This window comes from Neofelis nebulosa, chromosome 4, assembly GCF_028018385.1.
Source record: "Neofelis nebulosa isolate mNeoNeb1 chromosome 4, mNeoNeb1.pri, whole genome shotgun sequence".
Lineage (NCBI taxonomy): Eukaryota > Metazoa > Chordata > Mammalia > Carnivora > Felidae > Neofelis > Neofelis nebulosa.
In genome coordinates, this window is record NC_080785.1 from 127,389,921 (window position 1) to 127,404,028 (window position 14,108).

The 14,108-nt window shown below is 36.5% G+C and overlaps 1 protein-coding gene and 1 non-coding gene across 13 annotated transcripts in view; one reads left to right on the plus strand and one right to left on the minus strand.

Annotated features, from left to right (window-relative positions):
• Positions 1-14,108, minus strand: part of CHL1 (cell adhesion molecule L1 like) — a 201,534-nt gene that overhangs the window by 102,922 nt on the left and 84,504 nt on the right. The window lies entirely within an intron of this gene.
• On the plus strand, positions 9,066-9,169 carry LOC131511219 (U6 spliceosomal RNA). The gene has a single exon (XR_009261420.1). It is a non-coding gene; the product is annotated as a U6 spliceosomal RNA (small nuclear RNA).

The window sequence follows — 14,108 nt, forward strand, 5'->3', positions numbered from 1 at the left end:
ATGCTGTTTGCTCCTTGACTTCTTCCCTAACCTTTTTGGCATGGTAATTGTTTATGTAAGGAGAGTAATTCTGCATGAACCGTTAGCTCCTTATTATTCTAATAGACACTCCCCCAAATACATAAAGTCCAGCTTTGTCTCTACACTCTGTTAGATGTGGGATAGTGATTGGAAGGCAAATTGTGTTTATAAAGAGAAATGAATTGGTGGAATCTTATTTATGGCAAACATAAAAGAAGGAAGGAAGGAAGGAAGGAAGGAAGGAAGGAAGGAAGGAAGGAAGGAAGGAAAGGAAGAAAGAAAGAAAGAAAGAAAGAAAGAAAGAAAGAAAGAAAGAAAAAAGGAGGAAAAGAAAGGAAGGGAGAGAGGAAGGAAGGAAGGAGAAAAAAGCCCAAGTTCCATCTGTCAATAAATTATCATTGTAGTAAGTATCATTACAATAATAAGTAATCTAAAATATCTTACAATAGCATTACAGTGTCTGGCACATAGCAAGCATTCTATATATGTTTATTAAATCAATAAAATGGAATAAACTAATGACCTTTAACTTTATGCCAATCAGGCAGTCTGAATGCTGAATTCCAGTTAACTTCATTTCTGAAGGTCAAAATACATTCCATCTTGGGATGTGGTGAATCCAACTTATTAATTACGTGGACTATATTAGTGTTCGCTGTGGTGTACTTTTGCTAATACAATAATTTCATGATCAGAAGAAGAAGTATATATGCACCCCCATGTTCACTGCAGCAGTATTTACAATAGCCAAGACATAGAAATAACCCAAGTGTATACCAATGGATGAATGGATAAAGAAATTATGATACACACACACACAGAGGAATACTATTCAGCCATAAGACAAATGAAAACGTGCCATTTTCAACAACAAATTGTCTTTTGTATGTGGTCATTGTTTTTTAAATATCACTTAAATGTAACCCTAGTTTGTTTTTTCTAAGCACATGCAACCAAATAATATGACATGAGTAATATGAGTTCTGATTATTTTTCTAGTTGTCAGTAGACTCAAAATCAGCCCTCATGATTCTAACCTTTATTGTTAAAAATCTTCGACAGACTTTCCCCATAATAGCATCAGGAAGCACAATGTAAGACACACAAATGTGTTCACGACATCTTCAAGTCACAGTGGCTCAGATTCATTCTTTGGAATCTTTGATGGGAGCACAGAGGTGAAAGATGCAGGAGATTCAACAGTATCTCAACAAATATTGGAACATATCCTGCTTGACCTTTGATTTCTGAATAAATATTCCATATTTATTGTTTTGTGGGGTTTTTTTTTTTGGTTTGTTTCACATTTGCTTATTTTTTTCAGAATGGGGAAAGATCGAGCTGGTTGAGAATCCAATATATTTCTTTCCCACCTAAGCACGTTTCTTTTAAAGTTTCTACTTCAGCATTTCTCAGCTTTAATAACTACATAGTAGTTCATTACTTAAATGAAATACAATGTTTATTTTACAAACTAACATAAAGCACTGTGCTGTATCTATATATTTATATGCAAACATAATTAATAAACATTATTTGGTCTTACCATAAGCCTATCAATCAGGTTGATAATAATCATTTAAAAAAATTGGTACTTCATTTAGGTAAGAACATCAAGGTCTCCCCTTAACAAGATTTACCTCCTGGGGCATGGTGAATCAAACTTACTAATTATGTTGGCTCTATTAATTTCCACTGTGGTGCTGCAGACAGTGTTTCTAATATAAAAATTTTATATTTAGAAAATAATTATTTTAAAAGGATGTTCTAAATGACTATAAAAGCTGACTCTTGACTTCCATACGTAAAATAGCAAATTAAATAAATACATGATAGAGACAAACAAAAGTCTGTGATTAAATATGTGCACTTATCACAGATAGCCCCATCAGGGCCTAAAAGATTAGGTTCCCATTCAAGCAATAGCTGCCCTCTTGGCGGTAACAATACACCCTTTTATGGTCCTGACTTAAAGCATTTTTTTTTAATGTTTATTTTTGACAGAGAGAGAGAAAGTACAAGGGAGGGAGGGGCAGAGAGAGAGGGAGACAGAATACCTAAAACAGGCTCCGTGCTGAGAGCAGAGAGTTCCCCACAGGGCTCAAGCTCATGAACTGTGAGACCATGACCTGAACCAAAGTCAGATACTGAACCAACTGAGCTACCCAGGCACCCCTGACTTAAAGCATTTTTAATGAAAATGATGTCTACCACTTAGATATGTTTACAGTACTTAAAATACAGAGCCAGCATTTCTGGAATGTGAATTTGTAAGAAACACCTTTATCATTTGCAGAGCTTATACACAGCAGTAAATCCAATAAAGAATGAGATACTGATAACAGATAGTTTTAACATAATGAGAAGCGCAAGGTGAATCACTGTCAGCTCTTCTGTCTCCTGTTTAACACTGATATCAAAATACGCACTTGGAATCAAGGCATAAGTATAAATCCTGCCTCAGAAGGAGTATTTCCAAACATGCAAAGGTTATATTCATAAGCTGAGCTGCAAAAGACAATTTTCCTGCTGTGAGGCTCGACAGGACCAGCACAGTCAGCAGGATGTTAAAAATCCTTCGGCAGACATATGTTAGCAAAGCTACTGGATGGGTCCAAGGCTCATTATGTTTGCTGACAATCATTCTGAAAAAGCACAGACCAAACACTTCTAAGGCAGCCAGTGCAAATATGGATCTTTTTCATATTTCAAAATTTTTCATATTTCATATTTCAAAAAGTCAGTATTTCAAAAAGGAAGAAAAAGGTGTCCTTTAAAAACCTCTTATTTGAAGAGTAATTATATACTATTAACTGAAGATGCCAATGTTCAGAATTTGTTTACTACTTGATCACTTCTATGAACCAAATTTTTTAGACAGTAAATTTATACCAATGGGCCTAAAGTAGCTGTTACCAGAAAACCAAGTATATGGCCAGGCTGGTAGGGCTGCCTCTGTACTCCTAGACACTTTAATTCCCTCTAAAGAACAAAGGAGAAATAAAACCAAAATCAACATGAGGAAAACTATATAGTTCATTTATTCAATTTGCTCTGCAAGTGAAAATAAAAATGAGATGTAGGTAAAAAATATCTATAAAAATAAGGAAATAGAATTAGGCTGATAACCTATCGCCCTCAAATCAGTACTCACAGCACTTTTAAGGTCAGATACAAACTATGCATGGGGCACAGAAAAATTTAAGTTGCCTAACACACCTGTTTCAGCCGAAGTTGAACAAGGCGATTCTCTACCTTCTTTTTTTAATTCCTATACTGCACATGAGAGTCCTATTCATGATCTATTTAGTTTTTCTCATTTTTAGGCTTTTTATTGGTGATTTTGCTATTTAAAATGGCTTGCTGTTTAAAAGCATTGTGAAAGCACTGCCTGGTGTTCCTAAGTGCAAGAAGGCTATGATATGATATGTCTTGGGGGGGAAACATTTGTATTACATTTCATTCAGGAATGAGTTACAGTGCTGTTGGCCCTGAGTCCAATATTAATGAATAAACAATATACATTAAATAAATGATTACATAAAAACATACTTAAAACAGAGTTATGCATTGATCAGTTGACTGAAATGCTGCGACCAGAAGCTAATAGAAACCTAAGCCTGTATTTCCCCAGGATCCGGGGCTCAGCATTTACTTAGTATTTGTGATAACTTTATAGAACACAACTACCATGAATAATGAGAATCAGCTATATATGTTTTTGTTTTTTTAGTTAGGTTTTATTATATTTCTCCTATTTGAGTTAGTTTCAGAATAAAGCCTCTTAATCCATAAAAGAAGATGAAGCAAAGAAAAAAAATTCAAAGATTAAATAACAGTATCCATAGTACATTTACAGAATTAAATAGCATACCAAGTTCTCAAGTCTTCAGGGAAAAAAAGAAAGAAACTTCACAGCAAGTGCGTTTTTAATCTCCAAAGTATTATATCTATATTTGTTCCATAACTCCCTTTTAAATGAAGAATAGTGTTTTCTTAAAGACCAAGAAATTAAAGCAAAATAAATGATGCCTCCCTATTCCATCTATCTTTTTTTTTCTTTTTGCCTGAATCCTAGGATTCTAATTCACACATTTTCCCCTAAATCACACTTCACCATGTCATTTGATGTTATGGAAGATGTATTGATTAAAGGTTTTCAAAAGGATGGAATATAGCAAACAACTATTAAATACTCCTCAGTTTCACAATCAAGCTCATCTCAAGCTTTGTTGAATAATAAGCTTCTTTCTCTATATAAAGATGATGTTCTAGATCCTGTTGATTTAAAAAAACTTTTAATGTTCATCCCTGTGGACAAAGCCTGACATAAAGAGAATACAAAGATAAAACACACCACACATGCCATTTGTCAGGGAAATGCTGAGAGCCTTGACCAGTAGAGGTGCAGGGTCAGCAGGGAACCACTCACATCCTCCTAAATGACCTCCTCCAGTGACAATCAGCAATTTTCAAACAGAAGCCCAGGGGTCAGAGTAAAATCTGCAGAAATGGAACTGGGCCAAAATATATACTCAGAGGAACAGTAAGTCTGTACCCTTGACCTCATTAGCAGCAAATTGTAACCAATTGCTAATTACCTTATGGCTATATCACAAACTGTATATATGTGTATGTAAATTTTGTATGTAAATTCTACACGTGTTTGAACCTAAAATTTGCAAGAATCTAACACAATGATTGGACTTAGAGGAGATACTAGACAAACTGTCACCCTCTAATGGAAAAATAAGGTTAAATCTTGAAGTAGTAACCAAGTTTCTGATGGAAAATATACGACACTGTATTAAATGTACTGACTTGGGCACCTTAATTTAGTTTGTTTTCTCCTGTATACTGAGGAGGAGGAGATAATTTGGTCAGAATCCAAGTTAAAAAAAGTGAGCTAATGGACACCAATAAAGAATGTTATTAAATCCCGTTAGTTCCATGTGTTGTAAACATAATCTAAATGGTTGATTATAGCAAATCAAAGACAGGCACTTATAATCTCCGTAGATGAAGTTTTAGGACTGATTCTACGATCACAAATAGATGGCTCGCTCATCTTCTCCGAAGCACATTTCCATTACTTCAACACATGGGTTTAGTACCTTGCACAAGTACATACAAGAGAAAATGAAAGACAATTCAAGATGTAAATGTGCCAGTTGAAAATTATGGTTTGAAGAAAAAGATAAGATCATCAACATCTATTACTACACAGTGAGTGTCCATATGTACCTGGCATAGAGTTAGCATCCAGGGAGAGGGATGAACAAGTCAGACTTTGGCACTGACATAAGAGAATTTACATTTCAATGATAGGAAAGAAAAAAGACCAACAAACAAACAAACAAACAAAAAAGAAGTCTTTGTGGTAAGTACCAAGCAGGAGACAAACTGGGTGCTGTAATCCAGCATCGGGCATGCGTGGCTATCTCAGGGGACTTGGGAAAGTCCTTAGAGTCCTTTCCTTAGATGGAAATATCCAACCTAAAACCAGACTTATAAAACAGGGGGTGATGAACTCTATGAATGATCTTCAGTGTGAATTTTGTTGTTTATTCTAATTATGCTCCGTTATGAAAGTAAGAGAAAAAAACTGCCAGAAAGAAACATAACAGGGAAAACTGAAAGGTACCAACACAGGACCCAAAATGCTGCTCCTGCTCACTGCAAACGTTCTCCTTTCCTACCTCAAGCACCAGTGCAATGTTGCAATTTGTTCATAATTAGTGACTACAGGAGCAAGGCAAAATGGGGAGTTTTTAAGCCACTTCTGGAGGAAATAAACATTGCTAATAATAAGGCTATATTTATCAAGCAATGGCTTTGTTACATGTGGGTTACATAGAATATTGCAGTTCATGGTCACAACAACCATAGAAGACCCGGGTTACCATCCACATTTTACAACTGAGTAAACAAAAGTAGAGGCAAAATAACTTGTCCAAAATTACTGTGGGGCGTCAGGCTTGCACTCCAGAGCACGGCTGGACCCTTGAGACTGATTTTCAACTACTACGTGTCAAAGGAAAATTAAGGAAAGAATTGAAATGATCATCTTCTCTGGCTCCCTGTAATTATCTGACTGTACTGAATTTTGTACTCAATTATTTAAGTGCAGCATAGAAATATACTTTGGCTTCTCTGGTAACACTACTTTTTAAAGGCCAGTGATATTTGTAGAGAAAATGGTGGGGTGGGGGGGACACCTGAGTGGCTCAGTCTGCTAAGAGTCCAACATCGGCTCAGGTCATCATTTCACAGTTTGTGAGTCTGAGCCCCACATCAGGGCATCAGGCTCTCTCCAGGCGGCACAGAGCCTGCTTCAGATCCTCTGTCTCCTTCTCTCTCTATCCCTACCCAGCTCATGCTCTTCTCTTTCTCTCTCAAAAATAAACAAACATTAAAAAAAAAAAAATAGTGGGACCTCTTCAAAGTTCACTGAAATGCCCAAGTCACTTAACGGCAATAATTTATTTATCAAATGACAACTGTCTTTTTTGTAATTCATCTCTTACCTTTTTATAGAATTCTGCCTTTCTTCAAAATGTGTGACTTGCAGGTGCCATTTTGACTTGCTCCGGCATCTAGCATAAAAGGTGAAGACTTCATAATGGAACCTTTATTCGAATTAATATTTCAGTGATGCTTGCAAAACAGCCTGTTACTTCCAGTAGGCAAATTTGCCTTCAATTTTTCTAAATGTTTATTTATTTTGAGGGAGAGAGGGGGAGAAAGAGACACAGTGGGGCAGAGAGAGAGAGAGAGAGAGAGAGAGAGAGAGAGAGAGAGAGAGTGAATCCCAAGCAGGCTCTGTGCTATGAGCGTGGAGCACGACTCAGGACTTGATCTCAGGAACCATGAGATCATGACCTGAGCCGAAATCAAGAGTTGGAGGCTCAACTGACTGACCCACCCAGGCACCCCAGTCAATGTGCCTTTAAAATGCAAGTATATGCCAAATGGTTTACTTAGGATTTCTGTTTAAACCGAAAACATTCATGAGCATAAATTAAACTGTGATTGATAAAAAAATCAGTCTTTCTTCTGCAATATTTTACATTTAATTTCATTATCCACGCTCAATGAAATTATAAATCAATCTACATACTCAGAAGTTTATAGGGTTTTTTTTCCCTGTTACCACAACTGCATATAAGTATCCATAATCCAAATGAGTTTATCCACTGTTATGCCCACCTTAAAATGGGTATCTTAATCCAGTTCAAATTTATAGACAAATCAGAAAGGTCTGAGTAATGTCTTTGGGCCTACCAAAGTTAGAGAGACAAGCCATCCTTAAGACAAACATTATTTCTCTTCCTTTTTTAAAACACATCAGGTGACTATTTTCCTTTGAGCAGCTTTCTCTGGTTATTGCCATCTCTTCGGTGATATGCAACGTTAGGAAGGTAGAAATAAATATGTTGGGTTCCTGTAATAATTCTTAGTTCTTGACACATGGGATATTTAAATCACTGCAAATCTCATGTTTGGTTTTGTAATGGTCCACTTTTTATGCTGTCATCATAGCAGTAAATTGGATTACATTGGTAGGACTACATACTCGTTATAAAATCAGCCAGACTTTGCAATTCATTTGGCAGAGTCCTAATGATTTCCACACAAACACTTCAGTGTGGTTCACATCTACAGGTAGATAAGTACATCAATATGTCAGAAAATGCTCATCTATTCACACCAACAAATTTTGTGTGCCTTAAGAAATAAGTCAACACTAATTCATTCATATCTTTGTTTTGACGTCCTGTTACTACTCAGAGCTCACATTAAAATTTTTTTTAACGTTTATTTATTTTTGAGACAGAGAGAGACAGAGCTTGAATGGGGGGGGGGTGGTCAGAGAGAGAGAGGGAGACACGGAATCTGAAACAGGCTCCAGACTCTGAGCTGTCAGCACAGAGCCCGACGCAGGGCTTGAACCCACGGACTGGGAGATCATGACCTGAGCCGAAGTTGGACGTTTAACCAACTGAGTCACCCAGGCGCCCCTCAGAGCTCACATTAAATGCCACCTCAGAGTGCTCGCTTCGGCAGCACATATACTAAATGCCACCTCACAGCCCTTGTTAGTTCACTAATCCGATGTAATCCCCATCATTCCCTCACAACTTCGTGCCTGATGAACAAAATGCTTGTCAGTGATATCTTTTGTTTACTATTTGTTCTTTTCTTCCCCCTCTGGCTCTTCTAAAGTTGGTAAGCCCCATAAGGACAGGGACTGATATTTCCCTAATGTATCCCCACTACCTAGCAAAGTACCAGGAACATAATATGTATCCAATACACTTGATCTTAACCCAAAGCTTAAGATAATAGGTACACAATAAATGTTTAAATCCCACTTAACTAAACACTGCTGATTAGCTCTCATTTAAGTGTCCTATGAAATAAATATAATAATATTTCCTTTAAATGAAAGGAATGTATCTCCTTCCCATAAAGGAAAACCACGAGGTCAAGTGAGAGATGTATTAATTATGTGAAAGGAATGGTACTGTAGTACGTGAGGAAGTAGAAAACTAAAATCCAAAGAAAGAGTTTGAGTAGAGGTTGTTACAAAACAATCAGATGCCCAGATAGTGGGACTTACACTTAGATCACTGGACAGAAAATAAAAATCTTTTGTTTCCTTGGGAAGTGCTGCATTCTACATATCATATTCCATGAAATAGGTGAGAAGTAGCAAAGGGAGGATTTATATTAAGAGAAGGACAAGGGTGCCTGGGTGGCTCAGTTGGCTGAGGATCCACCTCTCGATTTTGGCCCAGGCCATGATCCCAGGTCGTGGGACAGAGCTTCACAGTGAGTGTGGAGACTGTTTAAGATCCTCAGTGTCTCTCTCTTTCTCTTCCCCGCTGCCCCTCTCTCCAACTCACGTGCATTCTTTAAAATGCAATAATATAAAACTTAATTTAAGTTAATGTACAAAATTTTAAAAAGTAGAGAAGGACAGAGGTGGCTTCCTTCGTGTTTTCCTCATTTCTCCTGTAGTATGGAGGGATCCAAAGTCCTTGCTTTACCAGCACACAACCTAACAACTGGAATGATACAGAGAAGATTACCATGGCCCTTGTATGAGGACAACATACAAATTCATACAGTCTTCCATATTTTTCAGCGGGATGACTTACTCAAAGTGCTAATGGTCAGCCAAGAATTCTATATCCAGGAAAACTACCTTTTAAAAATTAAGGAGAAATTCATACATTTCCAGCTAAGCAAAATCTAAGAGAATGTGTTGCCTAGCGTACCTGCCCTATAAGAAACATCAAAGTAAATCCTTCAAGCTGAAATGAGAGGATGCTAGATATGAACCCGAAATCTACATACACACAAAATAGAGAACACTAGTAAACAAAATATAAAAAAAAAACCATTATATGTGTTTTTTGTAACTCTCTTCTATATGATTAAAAGACAATGGCAAGGGACACCTGACTGGCTCAGTTGGTAGAAAATGCAACTCTCAATCTCAGGGTCATAAATTCAAGCCCCACATTTGGCACGGAGCCGACTTAAAAACTGTAGAAAAAATTTAAAAAAAGGTAAACATTATATAAAGATATAATTTGTATAACAATAAAAGCACAAACGACAGAGAAGATACCAGGGATATATTGGAACAAAGCTTCTATATACCATTTAAGTAACTTAGGATTTCTATGAACTAGATTGGTTTAGGTAAGATGCCAACTGTAATCCTAGCAGAACCTCTAAGAAAATACTTTTTTAAATATAGAAAAAGAAACAAGGGATATAACATGATACACTAGAAAAATATTTATTTAAAATGAAAGAAGAAAGTAAAAGAGGAATAGAAAAACAAAAATATAAGCATATACGAAAAACAGCAAAATAATAGATGACAATTGTACTACATCAATAATTATATTAAATATAAAAGGATTTACGGGGCACCTGGGTGGCTCGGTGGGTTAAGCGTTTTAACTAGCTTTGCTAAACTAGCTAGCGTTTAAATTAACTAGCTTTGCTATATTGTAATAGCTCAAATAAAGGTATTATATTTTTTAAAAATGAATATATAGTGGTGCCTGGGTGGCTCAGTTAAGCATCCAACTTCAGCTCAGGTCATGATCTCACGGTCTGTGGGTTCAAGCCCCGCGTGGGGCTCTGTGCTGACAGCACAGAGCCTGGAGCCTGTTTCAGATTCTGTGTCTCCCTCTCTCTCTGACCCTCCCCTGTTCATGCTCTGCCTCTCTCTGTTTCAAAAATAAATAAACATTACAAAAAATTTAAAAATACATATATAAAAGATTTAATATTCTAATTAAAAAGAGAGATTGCCAGAATAGTTTAAATGAAATGACCCAACTCTGTGTTGTCTGTAAGTGAAAAACTTCAGATTCAAAGATGTTTATAGGATGAAAGTAAAAGGATGGAAAAAAACAATACTTGGAAAAAGTAACCAAATCTAATCTACCATTAGATAGAGGTACCATTTTGTACCCTCAAAATACACAAGACAAAAACTGACAAAATTGAATGGAGAGATAGGCAATTCAATAGTAATGGTTAACGACCAATACCTCATTTTCAGTAATGGATAGAACAACTAAGCAGAAGATCAACAAGGAAATGGAAGACTTGGAGAGATACAAAAATTTCTATGGACTTCTGTGGGAGAGTACAGGAATTGCTGAATATAAAAGCCACAGGGCCACTGTACCAAGATGAAATAGACCTTTATTAGTAAGAATTCTCCACAGAAACACCAGGGTGTGTGTGTGTATCTGTATCTACCTGTATATAAATACACAAACACATGCACTTAACGTCCAGTGATATAAAAGTTAATCTTATCTAAAAACTACCTTCACAGAAACATGTACAATAATGTTTGACAAAATATCTGTGCACAACGGCCCAGATAAGCTGACACATAATATTAACCATCACAGGACTCTACTGATGAGTTGGATAGATGATGTGGTCAAGACGGAGAGAGGCATAAGCAGCATGATCAAGGCCTGAGATGGACAACAAGAAAGGGAGGATTTCAGGGCCCTGGTAGTCCAGGAGAACAAGCTTGATCACAATTTTACCAGCAACCTAATTTATAAGAGGTGGTGGCCCTAACTGGGTGACTTTGACATTAAATGCTAATGTCAAAGCACCGTACTGAAGTCAAGCAAGGAACTTTACAAGCTAGCACAGGACTGAACACTTTTACAGGAGTCCCCTTTCTATGCACTCTTGATTCATCCCAAGCTCCTAGAAAATTTCCTAGGGTGCAGAGGTAGAAACAAAGAATAATTCTGTAATACTGAAAAATTACTATGGAGACTAAGCTACTTAAACTGGTTGCAGGGTTTCTCAACATGAACATTATTCAAACTTTAGAATGAATAAATTTTTATTGTGAGATACACCCTGTGCCTTAAAGGATTTTTAGAAGAATCATTGACCTCTATCCAGGAAAGGCCAGAGGCATCCGTTCCTCCAAATTGTGACAATCAAAAATATCTCTGTACATTGTCAGGTGCTGTCTGGGAGAGAGGCGCACAAAAGCAATCCAGCTGAGAACACCTGGGTTACATTGTGACAGTGTTAATTGGAAAATTCTCTAGCCAGTAATTTTAGTGTGTGTGTGTGTGTATTAACAGGAGCACTTTGCTAATATTGCTCATAAAACTCATAAAACCAGGGAGGAAAGATTTCCAATCTAGTAGTCAGAAGAGCAGAGGAGAGTATTTATTAAACTAAACATCAACCACAAACATAAGTTCCAGGTCATCTCTTTACCCTTCAGTGACTCCTCATATAAAAAAGTGATTTTCTTTATTGTAGTCAAAGTGATGGTTTACAGTGGTAGCACCTCCTGACTCTTGGCCTTTCTGCATATTCTTAAATGCTGCCCTTTAGACAGATTCAGGTGTCTTTCTAAGATCTTTCTCACGTGTAGTGAAAATATCAGAAGCAATTATGAGTCAGCTTTGCCTATTATAAAAATGTTCCAGCATTTTAATGCTATCTAAATTATTTTTTTTTTTTTTTTTTTTTTTTTAAGTTTATTATTCTTGAGAGATAGAGACATAGCATGAGCAGGGGAGGGGCAGAGAGAGAGAAGGAGACAGAATCTGAAGCAGACTCCAGGCTCTGAGATGTCAGCACAGAGCCGGACGCGGGGCTTGAACTCATGAACTATGAGATCATGACCTGAGCCGAAGCCAGACGCTTAACCGACTGAGCCACCCAGGCGCCCCTATCTAAATTATTTTATAGGTCCTCAGTTTGTTCTTTTTTTAAAAAAAATAACGTTTACTTATTTTTGAGAGAAAAAGAAAGAGCGTGAGGGAGAGAGGGACAGAGAGAGGGAGACACAGAATCTGAAGCAGGCTCCAGGTTCTGAGCTGTCAGCACAGAGCCCAACATGGAGCTCAAACTCAATGAACTGTGAGATCATGACCTGAGCTGAAGTCGGATGCTCAACCGACTAAGCCACCCAGGTACCCCTGTCAGTTTGCTCTTAATAATAAAATGATTTGCCACAAATTGTTGTTTTTATCTTTTTAAAGGAATGATTTTCAATTTTCTTTACATACTTTTTGGAAAATAGTTTAGATACCAGCCATGTCAAAAGTGAAAAGGTATTTATTTCAGTTATATGCAAAATCTCTCATTCTTTAGGTACAAAGTGCCATCACTGTTGTTAGCTTTAAAATAAATACCTTTAGTTTATCAGCAACATTTTTAAACATGTGTTTTATTTTTACATTTTACCTTTATCCTGACTTAGCAAAGATAGGCCTTAAGACCAATGCAGTATCAGTAAAGGCCTCTTTTTTTGTTTGTTTTCTTTTTGTCTAGTAGAAACCTGATTTTATTCCAACATAACCATAATCAGCACTTAAAAAAACACTAGATAATGTGGAAAAAAATCTGTATTTTCATACAATGGTGTTATACTCAGTATGAAAAAAAAAATGCTTGCCAAGTAAAGGCATTAACACATTTTCAAGGGACTTTTCAAGTGCATTTTATCCCCTTGGCTCAGCATTTCATTTTTACAGCATCTATTAATCACATCTAAGCAGGCTTTAAATCCCCAATCCCTACTTCAGATTATTTCACAATTGCTGTCCTCGTCTCTCTTTGTCTCTAGTACCATCTTCCCCAGATTCCATTGTTTTAGTTCAGCTCTTTGCTCTGCACTTTCAATCATCCCAAGTCCACCATCCTTTGAGAACAGCAGCCATCAATTTCTAAGGCTATACAACAAGGACTAATGTTTATACTTTCAAAGGGAATTCACTGAATAATAAAGACCATTTAAGAAACGCCAGGAAAAATTGATTACTCCAGAATACAGAGCAACCAGTACGGATTGGAGAAGAACAATGCCATTTAGTCCTGAGAATTGGTAGAGAGAAAAAAAGAAAAGAAATGACTAAATTCATCTTTTTTCTTACTGTATTTGGATATTAAGAATCTAAAAAGCATTTAACTTAGTCAAGAAGAGGGAAAGACAACAGCTATACATTTTAAGAAGTTAAAAATTGGTAGAAGATAAAGTATATTATGGTAATACACGGAACCAGATACTTTCTCCATAGAAAAATAATTCGATCAAAATAATTATACTGTTTCAGTGAGGTAGAAAGGCACAGATAAGCGGTTACCTATTTTCTTCTCTGTCCTTATCCTTAAAAGTAACTGATAAATTGCTAAGGACCTAAAGGCTAAACACCATTAATTTATTTTTCTCAGATATCTGTCATAACTCTAAATGTTATTCTAGAGGTCCATTTTATGTACGTCTCCATAATAATATTAAGATCCGGGCATGAGAAATATACAAAGATATCAGAGGAATCTCAAGTTGCTTGAAAACATTTGAAAGCTAAGGGCAAACTCATATCTGAAATCCAAGCTCCCTGGATTTTTCTTCCATAACAAGATTCAAAATAATGTCATTTCTTGCTTTGTTCCAATCCCTGATGGAGTTCGAATACTGAAACACTACTCCTATCTGAGATTTTCAGGCTACCATTCAGAACTTCACAAAAATATCACCTTTATTGAATAACTGTGTG